The sequence below is a fragment of the Rana temporaria genome, chromosome 12 (genome assembly GCF_905171775.1).
Source record: "Rana temporaria chromosome 12, aRanTem1.1, whole genome shotgun sequence".
NCBI lineage: Eukaryota > Metazoa > Chordata > Amphibia > Anura > Ranidae > Rana > Rana temporaria.
This window is the reverse complement of record NC_053500.1, coordinates 127089294-127102792: the sequence shown is the minus strand read 5'-3', so window position 1 is coordinate 127102792 and position 13499 is coordinate 127089294. Positions and strand designations below refer to the sequence as shown.

Here is a 13499-nt window from a genome sequence, read left to right as displayed (position 1 = left end):
TGCTCCATCATTGGTGTGGGTGGGAGGAGTAGTGTTCCACCATTGGTGTCAGTGGGAGAATTGGTTCCCCATCTTTGGTGTTAGTGGGAGGAATAGTAGCCCATTGTTGGCATCAGTGGGAGGAATAGTGCTCCATGTTTCATGCTTCTAAGATCATTGGGGTTAATTGAAAGATCCTCCTGATCTGCAGTTGATTCCCCTCCTGATCTGCAGTTGACTCCCCCCTTGATCTGCAGTTGACTCCCCCCTTGATCTGCAGTTGACTCCCCTCTTGATCTGCAGTTGACTCCCCCTCTTGATCTGCAGTTGACTCCCCCTCTTGATCTGCAGTTGACTCCCCCTCTTGATCTGCAGTTGACTCCCCCTCTTGATCTGCAGTTGACTCCCCCTCTTGATCTGCAGTTGACTCCCCCTCTTGATCTGCAGTTGACTCCCCCTCTTGATCTGCAGTTGACTCCCCCTCTTGATCTGCAGTTGACTCCCCTCTTGATCTGCAGTTGACTCCCCTCTTGATCTGCAGTTGACTCCCCTCTTGATCTGCAGTTGACTCCCCTCTTGATCTGCAGTTGACTCCCCTCTTGATCTGCAGTTGACTCCCCTCTTGATCTGCAGTTGACTCCCCCTCTTGATCTGCAGTTGACTCCCCCTCTTGATCTGCAGTTGACTCCCCCTCTTGATCTGCAGTTGACTCCCCCTCTTGATCTGCAGTTGACTCCCCCTCTTGATCTGCAGTTGACTCCCCTCTTGATCTGCAGTTGACTCCCCTCTTGATCTGCAGTTGACTCCCCTCTTGATCTGCAGTTGACTCCCCTCTTGATCTGCAGTTGACTCCCCTCTTGATCTGCAGTTGACTCCCCTCTTGATCTGCAGTTGACTCCCCTCTTGATCTGCAGTTGACTCCCCTCTTGATCTGCAGTTGACTCCCCTCTTGATCTGCAGTTGACTCCCCTCTTGATCTGCAGTTGACTCCCCTCTTGATCTGCAGTTGACTCCCCTCCTGATCTGCAGTTGACTCCCCCCTTGATCTGCAGTTGACTTCCCTCTTGATCTGCAGTTGACTTCCCTCTTGATCTGCAGTTGACTCCCCTCCTGCTTCAAGCTGCATTTGCATTTCCGTTGACTTTGATTGAAAGGGAAAACGTTCAAACACAAATCCCATTGGCACAGGCCCCAACAATAATGTCTTTCTCTTTTACACCGTATTGTGCAAATGATTACGGGAAGCTAATATTAAAGCAGACTCTGGGATGCGTTCTAGGTATAATTAACAAAAAATACACTTTTTTTTTTATTTCATATATTTTTTTTATAGCCTTAACAAAATGAGCTAGAGAAGAGAGCATAACATCCGGGATGTTATGCTCTCTTCTCTAGTTCTTATTTTTGTTGTTATGCCTAAACAAAAAATATACGAAATGGAGAAAATTACATACTGTATATACTCTAGTATAAACCAAGTTTTTCAGCACATTTTTTTGTGCTGAAAATGCCCCCCTCTGCTTATACTCGAGTCCCGCGCCTTACTGTGTCCATCTGCAGCCTTATGATCTCCGGCACTGTCTTATGCAGTCTAGTCGGTCGCCGCGCAGTATAACAAAGCCCCGCTTTCTTCTCGTCCTTGATAGGCTGAACACTGACTCACTGCTGGGAAACTGAATCAGTGTTCCGTCACGATCAAGGATGAGGAGGAGGCGGGGCTTTGTTACACTACACGGTCGCCGACTAGACTGCATATGACGGCTCTGGAGATCACAAGGCCGCAGATGGGGACAGCGCCGGTGCATGAGGCACAGATCAGGTAGGGAGATTGGCACAGTGAGGCAAGAAATATGGGCACAGTGAGGCATGCAGATGGGCACAGTGAGGCTGCAAATGGGCACAGTGAGGCTGCAGATGGGCATTGTTGACCCTCTTTTCCACTTAAAGTAGCTGCTGCATTTCTCACCCTAGGCTTATACTCATATACTTATAGTCAATACGTTTTCCCAGTTTTTTTGTGGTAAATTAGGTGCCTCGGCTTATATTTGGGTCGGCTTATACTCGAATATATATGGTAAGTTAAAAAAAGACACAAATCCATCTAGTTCAACCAATTAAAACCTGCACAAATAAGACTACCTCAATTGACAATACCCTCTACCTACAGTTGATCTAGAGGAGGGCAAAAAAAGGTCCAATTCGCTCCAGCGGGGAGAAAAAAAAAATCCTTCCTGATCCCCCAGAAGGGAATTGGATATTTCCCTGGATCAACTACCCCTGGCATTGTTACCCCTAAAAACGAATATCCATTTATATTTTGTGCATTTAGGAATGCATCCAGCTCTTTTTTAAAACAATCTACTAAGCTGGCCAGAACTAGTTCTTGAGTGGGTCAGTATGGGGGGGATGGTATCAGTATGGGGGGCAGTGGCCATAGGACTGCCACTGCCCCTCATAATGAGCACAGACGCGGTTACTCAGCACAGGGATGGTAGGAACCCTTCATAATAGGCACAGCAGGTGTATAGACTGAAAACTCAGCACATGGATGGTGGGAGCCCCTCATAATGGGCACAGCGGGTGTACAGACCTGGGAACTCAGCACAAAGATGGTGGGAACCCCTCATAATGGACACAGTGGGTGTACAGACCCGGGAACTCGGCACAAAGATGGTGAACTCCTCATAATGGGCACAGCGGGTGTACACCCCCAGGAACTTGGCACAAAGATGGTGGGAACCACTCATAATGGGCACAGTGGGTGTACAGACCCGGGAACTCAGCACAAAGATGTTGGGAACCCCTTATAATGGGCACAGCGGGTGTACAGACCCGGGAACTCAGCACAAAGATGGTGGGAACCTCTTATAATGGGCACAGCGGGTATACAGACCCGGGAGCTCGGCACAGAGATTGTGGGAACCCCTCATAATGGGCGCAGCGGGTGTACAGACCTGGGAACTCAGCACAAAGATGGTGGGAACCCCTCATAATGGGCACAGTGGGTATACAGACCAGGAAACGTAGCACAAAGATGGTGGGAACCCCTCATAATGGGCACAGCGGGTATACAGACCCGGAAACTTGGCACAAAGATGGTGGGAACTCCCCCATTCTCGCAAAACTATGCATTCATTATTTTGGGAAATATAAAACATTTTGTAATATTGGCTTATAGGAAGTACTGTATTCTGCTCTCTGGTGCCAGATAAGTGTTTGTTTTGATGCAGTTTATATGTTATACGGTCGCCATCAATACTTATGTGTCCTTTTAACTAGCAATATTTTTAAGTTAACTGTGTGGTTGTAAATATTATGGGAGAAAACTATTTTAGAGTTATGTATGGATTACCACAAGTCGCACATTTAATGCATTTGGAAAAAAAAATGTTTATAATAGATCAACAAGTCAAATCGGATGTGTGGGAAAACAATGGAACAATAGACAGGAATAGCTGTAAATTCTGACTGATGCATAATCAAGATTCGTATATATATATACACGCTAAATGTATACTGTCATTGGCACATTTTGTAGCTTATACATGAGTTAGAGAAACGTATTAACTAAATAATGTCAAAATCCCCTGCATACATATTGGAATAATAGGAGCGTGTTCAGATTCTTTTCGTGGGGGCACCCCGTGCATTCTCGCTCCCAAGCTGCCCTTTCTGCGTCTATTGACACAGAGCGGCTGGCTTGGCCCCACCCCCTGCTTGCAAGGTGCTACATTTGATTGACGGCAGCTGCTATCAATCTGCCCTTTGAGGAGGGAGACAATGGTGGGAGCCGCTGCTCTTGTGCACATTGCTGTGATACCAGGTTGTGCGTTATACACAGGGCTCTGAACATCATATACTCTGTCCTGTGATGCTGGGGCTGTATACTCTGTCCTGGGATGCTGGGGCTGTATACTCTGTCCTGGGGCTGTATACTCTGTCCTGTGATGCTGGGGCTGTATACTCTGTCCTGTGATGCTGGGGCTGTGTACTCTGTCCTGGGACTCTGGGGCTGTATACTCTGTCCTGGAACTGTATACTCTGTCCTGTGATGCTGGGGCTGTATACTCTGTCCTGTGATGCTGGGGCTGTGTACTCTGTCCTGTGATGCTGGGGCTTTATACTTTGTCCTGTGATGCTGGGGCTGTATACTTTGTCCTGTGATGCTGGGGCTGTATACTTTGTCCTGGGACGCTGGGGCTGTATACTCTGTCCTGGGACGCTGGGGCTGTATACTCTGTCCTGGGACGCTGGGGCTGTATACTCTGTCCTGGGACGCTGGGGCTGTATACTCTGTCCTGGGACGCTGGGGCTGTATACTCTGTCCTGGGACGCTGGGGCTGTATACTCTGTCCTGGGACGCTGGGGCTGTATACTCTGTCCTGGGACGCTGGGGCTGTATACTCTGTCCTGGGACGCTGGGGCTGTATACTCTGTCCTGGGACGCTGGGGCTGTATACTCTGTCCTGTGATGCTAGGGCTGTATACTTTGTCCTGTGATGCTGGGGCTGTATACTAGACCCTAGCGCCAGAAACTCTGGTTGACCAACTATCAGCCTACCTGATCTGGTGGTGACGGGAACATCCTGTGCTCCAAAGGTAAAGTGGGGCATGCAGGTGGTCATTTTAGAAACATTTAAAAGGAGACAAAATTAAAGTGGTTGTAAACCCACTTTTCAAAAAATATATAAATAAATACCACCTGCAAGACAAAGGCATAATGAGCTAGTATGCATAGCATACTAGCTCATTATGTAATACAGTAGAAACTCTGATTACGAGCATAATCCGTTCGAGAATGCTCGTAGTCCAAAGTACTCGCATATCAAAGCGAGTTTCCCAATTTGAAGTAAATGGAAACAAAAATAATTTGTTCTGCATTGACTTCAATGACATGCAATACCGCTTGCGGCCAGAGGTGGAGGGCGCCAGAGAGCCTCGGAAACAGCCGGAAAGGCCCGAGGACAGTTCGGCTGACCTCGGCAAACCTCAGAAAGGCTCGGGAACTGAGTATTTTGTGTCTTTCCAAGCATTTCTGAATGCGCCGATCGGCTGGGATTGGCACTGTTCGGCTCTGGCGCCCCCACCTCAGGCCAAACGCGGTACTGCACACCGCTTTGGCCTAAAACCTGCTTGTTTTGCGAGACAACACTCGCAAACCGAGTTAGTTTTTTTTTAAATACAGTGCTCGTATTGCGAAACGCTTATTAACCGCGTTACTCACAATCCAAGGTTCCACTGTACTCGTCTCAGATCGAAGCCCCCGCAGCCGTCCTTGTACACCGCTCGGGCGGCTGACATCTCTCCCGGGAGCCGCCAGTCACGCCACAGCCTCCTTTAGGAACGGCGCGATCGCCGTTTCTAAAGTGTGTCTGCGTTGTTGACATCGGCACCCGTCATTATTGTAAATATCTCTTAAACCATGGAGGTTTAGGAGATCTTTCGAGCAAATATAGGAAGATAAAAGTGGCTGTAAAGGGTTTACAGACACTTTTAAGTAGAAAGATAAAAGCAAGAAAGAACATAGAGGGGAGTACAGAGGTGTAAAGGGGGGGGCAACCCAGAGACAGTAATCCAAATTGCGAGCCAAGAGCTGGACTAACCAAATGGGTAGCTACAGCGTTTTGAGAGAGACCGATATCCATGGAGGTGAGTTCCTAAGTAATCCCAAACCTTGAATTAAGCCAAGGAAAATTGTCTAGGACATCTGTTAAGCTACTAGATCACTTTTTTTTTAAAGGGGTTGTAAAGGTAAACGTTTTTTAACCTTTATGCGTTCTATGCATTAAAGTGGAGGTTCACCCAAAAACGCAATTTTTAACATTAGATTGAGGCTCATTTTGAATCGGGTGTTTTTTTTAAAATCGAAGCAGTACTTACCGCTTTAGAGAGCGATCTTCTCCGCCGCTTCCGGGTATGGGCTGCGGGACTGGGCGTTCCTATTTGATTGACAGGCTTCCGACGGTCGCATACAGCGCGTCACGATTTTCCGAAAGTAGCCGAACGTCGGTGCGCAGGCACCGTATAGAGCCGCACCGACGTTCGGCTTCTTTCGCCTACTCGCGACCGTCGGAAGCCTGTCAATCAAATAGGAACGCCCAGTCCCGCAGCCCATACCCGGAAGCGGCGGAGAAGATCTATCTCTAAAACGGTAAGTACGGCTTCGATTTAAAAAAAAACACCCGATTCCCCTTCACAAAATGAGCCTCAATCTAATGTTAAAAATTGTTTTTCGGGTGAACTCCCGCTTTAGGATGAAAAAATATCTGCGGATTAGTGGCCCCCCCATTTACTTATCTGACCCCTCAAAAGTTCCACGTCGTGAATGCGCTTGCTTCTCGGCCAGGCTTCTCGGCTCATTCATTGGTTGATTGAAAGCAGCGCAGCCATTGGCTGGTGCTGCTGTCAATCACATCCAATGATGCGGCGCGCCGGGGGGGGCGGGGCCGCGTAATACAGTGAGCGGCTATGGCCGCCGGCTGTATCAAAGGAGCGCGCCCGCAAATAACTCATCACCATGCGAGCTTGCATGAAGGTGATGAGTTCTTGCGAGGAGGAGCCGAGACAGACGCCGAGGGACCCCAGAAGGCCAGGTTCGGCGCCACTCTGTGCAAAACGAGCTGCACAGTGGAGGTAGGTATGACATGTTTGTTGTTATTTAAAAAAAAAAAATTAATTACCTCTACAATACATACCCTTTAATCATTAAGCCATGGACTCGGGTAAAAATACACTTTTTTTAAACTGATATATAAGTGGACTAACGTGTGTTTTTTTTTTTAATACCTGCTTGGAGTTCAGCTTGAAAACGAAACATTTTCACATTTGATTGCAGCATAGCTATCAATTAACAGGGAGCAGACTACAGCTTCATCATTCCGCAATGACTTTTTCTCCTTCATTAAGCTCCAATTGGTGGTTACTGTTTTTAGCCGGTGTCAGCAAAATAAAGGCACCCAGAGTTTGATCCCAATTAATTTTGTCATCTACAGCATCTAGAGGTGATAAAAGGGACTGTTGGTGTCAAAAAAATTCTATTCTGACAGACTGACTTGCTTTCAAATGAAATTAGTTGATGACAAGAAGATTGCTTGTTTTTTATTTTATTTTTTTATGAATTTCTGTAGGAATATTCAAATAAAATTCTAATAACCATCTTTCCCCACTTTTGTGAACCAATGCTAAAGATCAGACAACAATAGCACAAGTTGCCCAAAGGGTGGCGGTAAAGAGCAGAAAAAACACGCAGTACGTCTATTACGTCACTGCGTTCGTGTTTGTTGGCTGCCATCGGAGCAAAATCCATGGAAAAGTCAGTTGGAAGTCTGATCGTGTGTATGAGAGGCTTTAGATTGTGGATGCCCTTCGATTTACAGATTTTTAGTATTAGGATGGACTTCCACTTTAACCACCCTTCATGCCGATATACGTCGGCGGAATGGCACGGCTGGGCACATCAACGAACCTGTACGTTGCCCTTTACGCCCAGCCGTGGGGTCGCGGGTGCGTGCACGCGACCCGGTCTGAAGCTCCGAGGCCGCTGGACTCGCGGACCCGATCGCCGCTGGAGTCCCGCGATCGGTCCCCGGAGCTGAAGAACGGGGAGAGCTGTGTGTAAACACAGCTTCCCCGTTCTTCACTGTGGCGCCGTCATCGATCGTGTGTTCCCTTATATAGGGGATCACAATCAATGACGTCACACCTACAGCCACACCCCCCTACAGTTAGAAACACAGATGAGGTCACACTTAACCCCTTCAGCGCCACCTTGTGGTTAACTCCCAAACTGCAATTGTCATTTTCACAGTAAACAATGCAATTTAAATGCATTTTTTGCTGTGAAAATGACAATGGTCCCAAAAATGTGTCAAAATTGTCCGAAGTGTCCGCCATAATGTCGCAGTCACAAAAAAAATCGCTGATCGCCGCCATTAGTAGTAAAAAAAATTTTTTTTATAAAAATGCAATAAAACTATCCCCTATTTTGTAAACGCTATAAATTTTGCGCAAACCAACCGATAAACGCTTATTGCGATTTTTTTTTTTTTTACCAAAAATAGGTAGAATACGTATCGGCCTAAACTGAGGAAAACATTTATTTTTTATATATTTTTGGGGGATATTTATTATAGCAAAAAGTAAATAATATTGCATTTTTTTCAAAATTGTCGCTCTATTTTTGTTTATAGCGCAAAAAATAAAAACCGCAGAGGTGATCAAATGCCATCAAAAGAAAGCTCTATTTGTGGGGAAAAAAAGGACGCCAATTTTGTTTGGGAGCCACGTCGCACGACCGCGCAATTGTCAGTTAAAGCGGCGCAGTGCCGAATCGCAAAAACTGGCCGGGTCCTTTAGCTGCCTAAAGGTCCGGGTCTTAAGTGGTTAAGGTTAGCATTGCAGAGCCACTGTGTTTTTTTTTTTTTTATTATTTTTACTGAACATTTCAATATAAAAGATTGACGTCTAATGAAACATTTCCTTTTGTTAGATTTAACTCCGCATGGTGGCTCGGCTATTAATGGATTTGCCGGCAGCACTGAAGTCCCGAATCCATTACCACAGTTTCTCTTGGTTCCTCCGGCAGGCCCAAAAGTTACTGGTGGCTGATTAATTGGCTTTGTCTGAAAATTGCTTCCAGAATGTGTGTGCAGTTTGATGACCTTTTATAGACATATTAGCTTTGTAAGCTCCATTGGGTAGGGATGGATGTGATTGGCTAAAACTTCTGGTGAACGTGTTGTAGTGTTATATAAATGAGTTATAAGAAAAAATAAGCTAGCTAGTTTTAACATAAACCTTAAAGCGGGGTTCCGGGCATCATTTTTTTTTTTTTTTTGCAAGCTAAAATTAATCACATTAAATAGTCCCTAAAACATATTAATGGCTCCCCAATAATTCCAGAAATCATTGCAAACACTTGCCTTATATCCTCCAGCTCATGTTGTGGCCGTATCCATCATATGTGTGGGCATGTGAAGCCCAGTTCCTTTTACTTCCTGGTTTTCAGGGAGAGGTGCATGCTGGGCGATTTTTAGGCACAGTAATGCCCAGAGACTCCTGGGAAATGAGTGTCATCATTTCCCAGGAGGCAATGGGGTCTTAGGACAGGAAGTTGAACCACCTAGAACCAGGAACTAGGCAGATCACGAAATCTGCCTAGTAACAGCCAGTTAGAAGTGAGTAAAAAAAAAAAAAAAAACATTAAAGGCAAGCTGTTAATAGTTAATTTTTAGGGTGGAACTCTGCTTTAACATTTACCGTACGTATATACTTGAGTATAGGCCGAGTTTTTCAGCACATTTTTTTTTGTGCTGAAAATGCCCCCCTCGGCTTATACTTGAGTCAGCTTTTTGCGCCTGATCTCCTGGATTTTGGGTAGCCGGTGCCGGCCGTAGGTCCCCTGGACCCCAAACTTGGCACACATAGCCCCACTCTTTCTCTACAAGTGTGCAAAGTTTGTTGTCCGGGGACCTACGGCCGGGGGGCACCGACTTTTCAAAGCTGGGCACCCCTTCCATAGACTCCCATGTTGAACTGTAATTTCTCTGGTAACTTTGGGGACCCGGTACCAGCCGGCCGTAGGTCCCCTGGACCCGAAACTTGGCACACATGTAGCCCCTGTTCTCTACAATTAGGCAACGTTTGCTGTCTGGGGGACCTACGGCTGGGGAGCACAAATTTTTCAAAGATGGGCACCCCTTCTATATTCTCCCATGTTAAACGCAAGTCTACTCATGGGCACAGTGAGGCATGCAGATGGACGCCCTAGGCTTATACTCGAGTCAATAAGTTTTCCCATTTTTTTGTGGTAAAATTAGGTGCCTCGGCTTATATTCGGGTCGGCTTATACTCGAGTATATACGGTAGTTTGCTAAAGCTTTGTGTATCTAAGCCACTGTTTTAGATGCAAGTGGTGTTGAGTTTGTCTTCTAGACTGCAGACTGATTCTAGATCTTGGCCCAGGTTTCACGTAAAAGCGCGTATCTTTGTGCGGGCGTAACGTATCCTATTTACGTTACGCCTCCGCAACTTTGACAGGCAAGTGCCGTATTCTCAAACCAAAGTTGCGGTGGCGTAGCGTAAATTGGCCGGCGTAAGCCCGCCTAACTCAAATGTGGTAGATGTGGGCGTGTGTTATGTAAATTTAATGTGACCCCACGTAAATGACGCTTTTTACGAACGGCGCATGCGCCGTCCTTGAAAGTATCCCAGTGCGCATGCTCGAAATTAACCCGCAAGAAGCCAATGCTTTCGACGTGAACGTAAATGACGCCCAGCCCTATTCGCGAACGACTTACGCAAACGACGTAAATTTTTTAAAATTTGACGCAGGAACGACGTCCATACTTAACATTGGTACGCCTCATATAGCAGGGGTAACTTTACACCGGGAAAAGCCTAACGTAAACGCCGTATCTGTACTGCGTCGGCCGGGCGTATGTTCGTGAATTTGCGTATCTAGCTGATTTACATATTTCTAGGCGTAAATCAGCGTACACGCCCCTAGCGGCCAGCAAAAATATGCAGTTAAGATACGACGGCGTAAGAGACTTACGCCGTTTGGATCTAATACAAATCTATGCGTAACTGATTCTAAGAATCAGCCGCATAGATACGACGGCTAGAACTCAGAATTACGACGGAGTATCGGGAGATACGCCGGCGTAACTCGTACGAGAATCCGGGCCCTTGTTGTTAAACGTTTGTTGGTTTCCATAAGATAGGTTGTCATCAGTCTTGATCATAATTGCATTCTAAAACAAAAATAATTTCAAAGTCGCACACAGTCTGGAACATGATGCTGTCAGTCTGCAGTTGGCAGGCTCCCAAAGGCCTCGGCATTGGATAGGTTAATAGGAATTCTCGATTGTGATTCAGCCGTGACTCAGACACAAGCATTCAGAGCGGGTCAGTTATTGGATTGGGAGTCCCAAAAGGATGTCTTTAATTGCATCATATCTGATATTTACCCGCTCTGTGTTCCACGTGCCCATCCCCCAAGTTATACTTCTCTGCTGCCAGCCTTCCCATGGGCACTGCAATAATTGTTTGGAGCTTTGCATCCCAAGCAGGCAAAGCCCGGGGAGCCGGGAACATTAACGATCGGCAGTGGATTCTGGAGGAGGTTCTGTCTTCCTATAGATATGCGCGGTTCAGACTGGTCTCCACCAAAGCAAATAAAAATCAATGAAAAATATTATTGCAAGGGCAAGAAAGTATAAAAAGGGATTTCAGTCTGCGATAAAATGTCCAACTATGTCCTTTTTATATTGTCGTCAACCCGAAGGGGGGGGGGGGGGAGTCGTCTACTGCGATTATTACCGTTTCAGTTATTTTGAAGAACAGCGCAGACTAACGCATTTGAAATTGGATTGATTTATTAACCACTTGACCTCCGTAAGATTTACCCCCCCCCTTCACGACCAGGCTATTTTTTGCAATAGGGCACTACGTTACTTTAACTGTCAACTGCGCGGTTGCAAGGCTGTACCCAAATGAAATAAACAAACAAAAAAAAAAGCCGACAATTTTAAAAGCATATACAATAATTTTTTATTTATTTTTTTATTGAATTTCTTCATACATTTAGGCCAATATATATTTTTTCACTAATTTGTAGCGCATCTTGTTTTTTACCCAATATATATTCTGCTACATATTTTTGGAAAAAAAAATCCCAATAAGCGTATATTGATTGCTTTGTGCTAAAGTTATAATGCAGTGATCAGTGCTAAAAATATGCACTGTCACTGTACTATTAATGCTGGCTGGGAAGGGGTTAAACATCTAGGGTTAATTGTGTGCCTAAACAGTGTTTGTGTGTACAGTGGGCTGCTTTTACTAAGGAATGTGCTGGATTTTATTACCTGCTTTGCAGGGAAACAAAATCCACCACGTCCCTGCTGACAAGATGGAGCTCTGCATTTTTTACTTATGCGGAGCTCCGTTTTGTGTCTCTCCTTGCCGATCAGCGGGCGCCATTGGACATCCAGTGGCCGGCACTTGATGATCGGCTTCTGCTGTGACTAATCCCAGCAGACGTGGCACACGCCCCATACCCGGAAGTGCAGAATCACGTGTGTGTGTATATATAGAGGATTCTGCACAGAACGGACGCCCTGTAGCAGTAAATCTGCTATAGAGCGGTCTGTAAGCGGTTAAAGGTAACCTAGTAATAATATTTGAAGTGCCCCTTTACTTTATTTTAAACCTTTAATAGCTAAAGTCCTGCATAAGCACTAACAAAATGCCTGCTATTACCTTTATTGGCTAGGAAAGCGTCTTCTGTGCCCCTCTCTGATGTATATACTCAAGTATAAGCCAATTTTTTTAGCCCTTTTTTAAGGCTGAAAATACCCCTCTCGGCTTATACTCGAGTCAGTGTACCTGAAATTGACAGTCTGCGGGCGCCCATCGTTTAAAAGTCGTGGTCTCCTCATGGTTCCTTTACGTGATGGGTGTTTCTCAGCAGACACAGTTCCGCCTATCACGGACATTCTCTCATCCTCGGACTCAGTTTCCCAGCAGACACTGTGTTCAGTGTTCCGCCAATCACAGATGTCTTTTCATCCTCGGACAAGAGAACGTCCGTGATAGGCGCAACTATGTCTGCTGAGAAATGCCCATCACGGAAGGGACCAGGAGGAGACTCTGACTTTTGAACAATGAATGGACGCCCGCAACCTGTGAATAATTTCAGGTACACTGACTCGAGCACAGTGAGGCTGCAATGGGCACAGTAAGGTTGGCACAGTGAGGTTGCAATGGGCACAGTGAGGATGGGCACAGTGAGGTTGCAATGGGCACAGTGAGGATGGGCACAGTGAGGTTGCAATGGGCACAGTGAGGTTGCAATGGGCCCGGTGAGGCTTGCAAATGGGCATTATTGACCCTCTTTTCCTCTTACAGTAGCTGCTGCATTCTCACCCTAGGCTTATACTCGAGTCAATACGTTTTCCCATTTTTTTTTGTGGTAAAATTAGGTGCCTCGGCTTATACTAGGGTCAGTTTATACTCCAGTGTATACGGTAGTTTCACTGATATTTCACCAAAGCCCCCCAATGCGGCTTGTAAAAGATTGTAAAAAATAAATAAAAAAAATGTAATACACAATAAATATATATATATATATATATATATATATATATACACACACGGATAGATATGTTTTTGAGCTTTGGGGTGCACACCCCAACGCACACCTATGGTCACTCCACTGACTCATTCTACTGTGTGTTCCTTTACTATCCAATCATATTACTGCATCTTTACACAGTAAAAAAAAAAAATGCAAAAGTTGGTGGTAAACTGACTTGACTGCACCACCTATTGGCTTTAAGTGGTAAATGTGAAATAGACGTTATCTCATACGTACCAACAAAAAGGCTATTAAATATAATTGTTAAAACCCTGAAGATAATCATATAAGATAAAAACAAAATAATAGGTTTCCTATTTTATCCAATTTTTCTTGTATTTAAAAAAAGAATGTTTGCTTCGAAGTTATGGCTCATTTAACA

At 45.4% G+C, this 13499-nt stretch overlaps 1 protein-coding gene across 3 annotated transcripts in view; it reads left to right on the top strand.

The window, feature by feature from the left end:
• The window catches only part of LOC120918803 (arf-GAP with SH3 domain, ANK repeat and PH domain-containing protein 2-like), a 218344-nt gene that overhangs the window by 90389 nt on the left and 114456 nt on the right, over positions 1–13499 (top strand). The gene's annotated exons all lie outside the window — the stretch shown is intronic.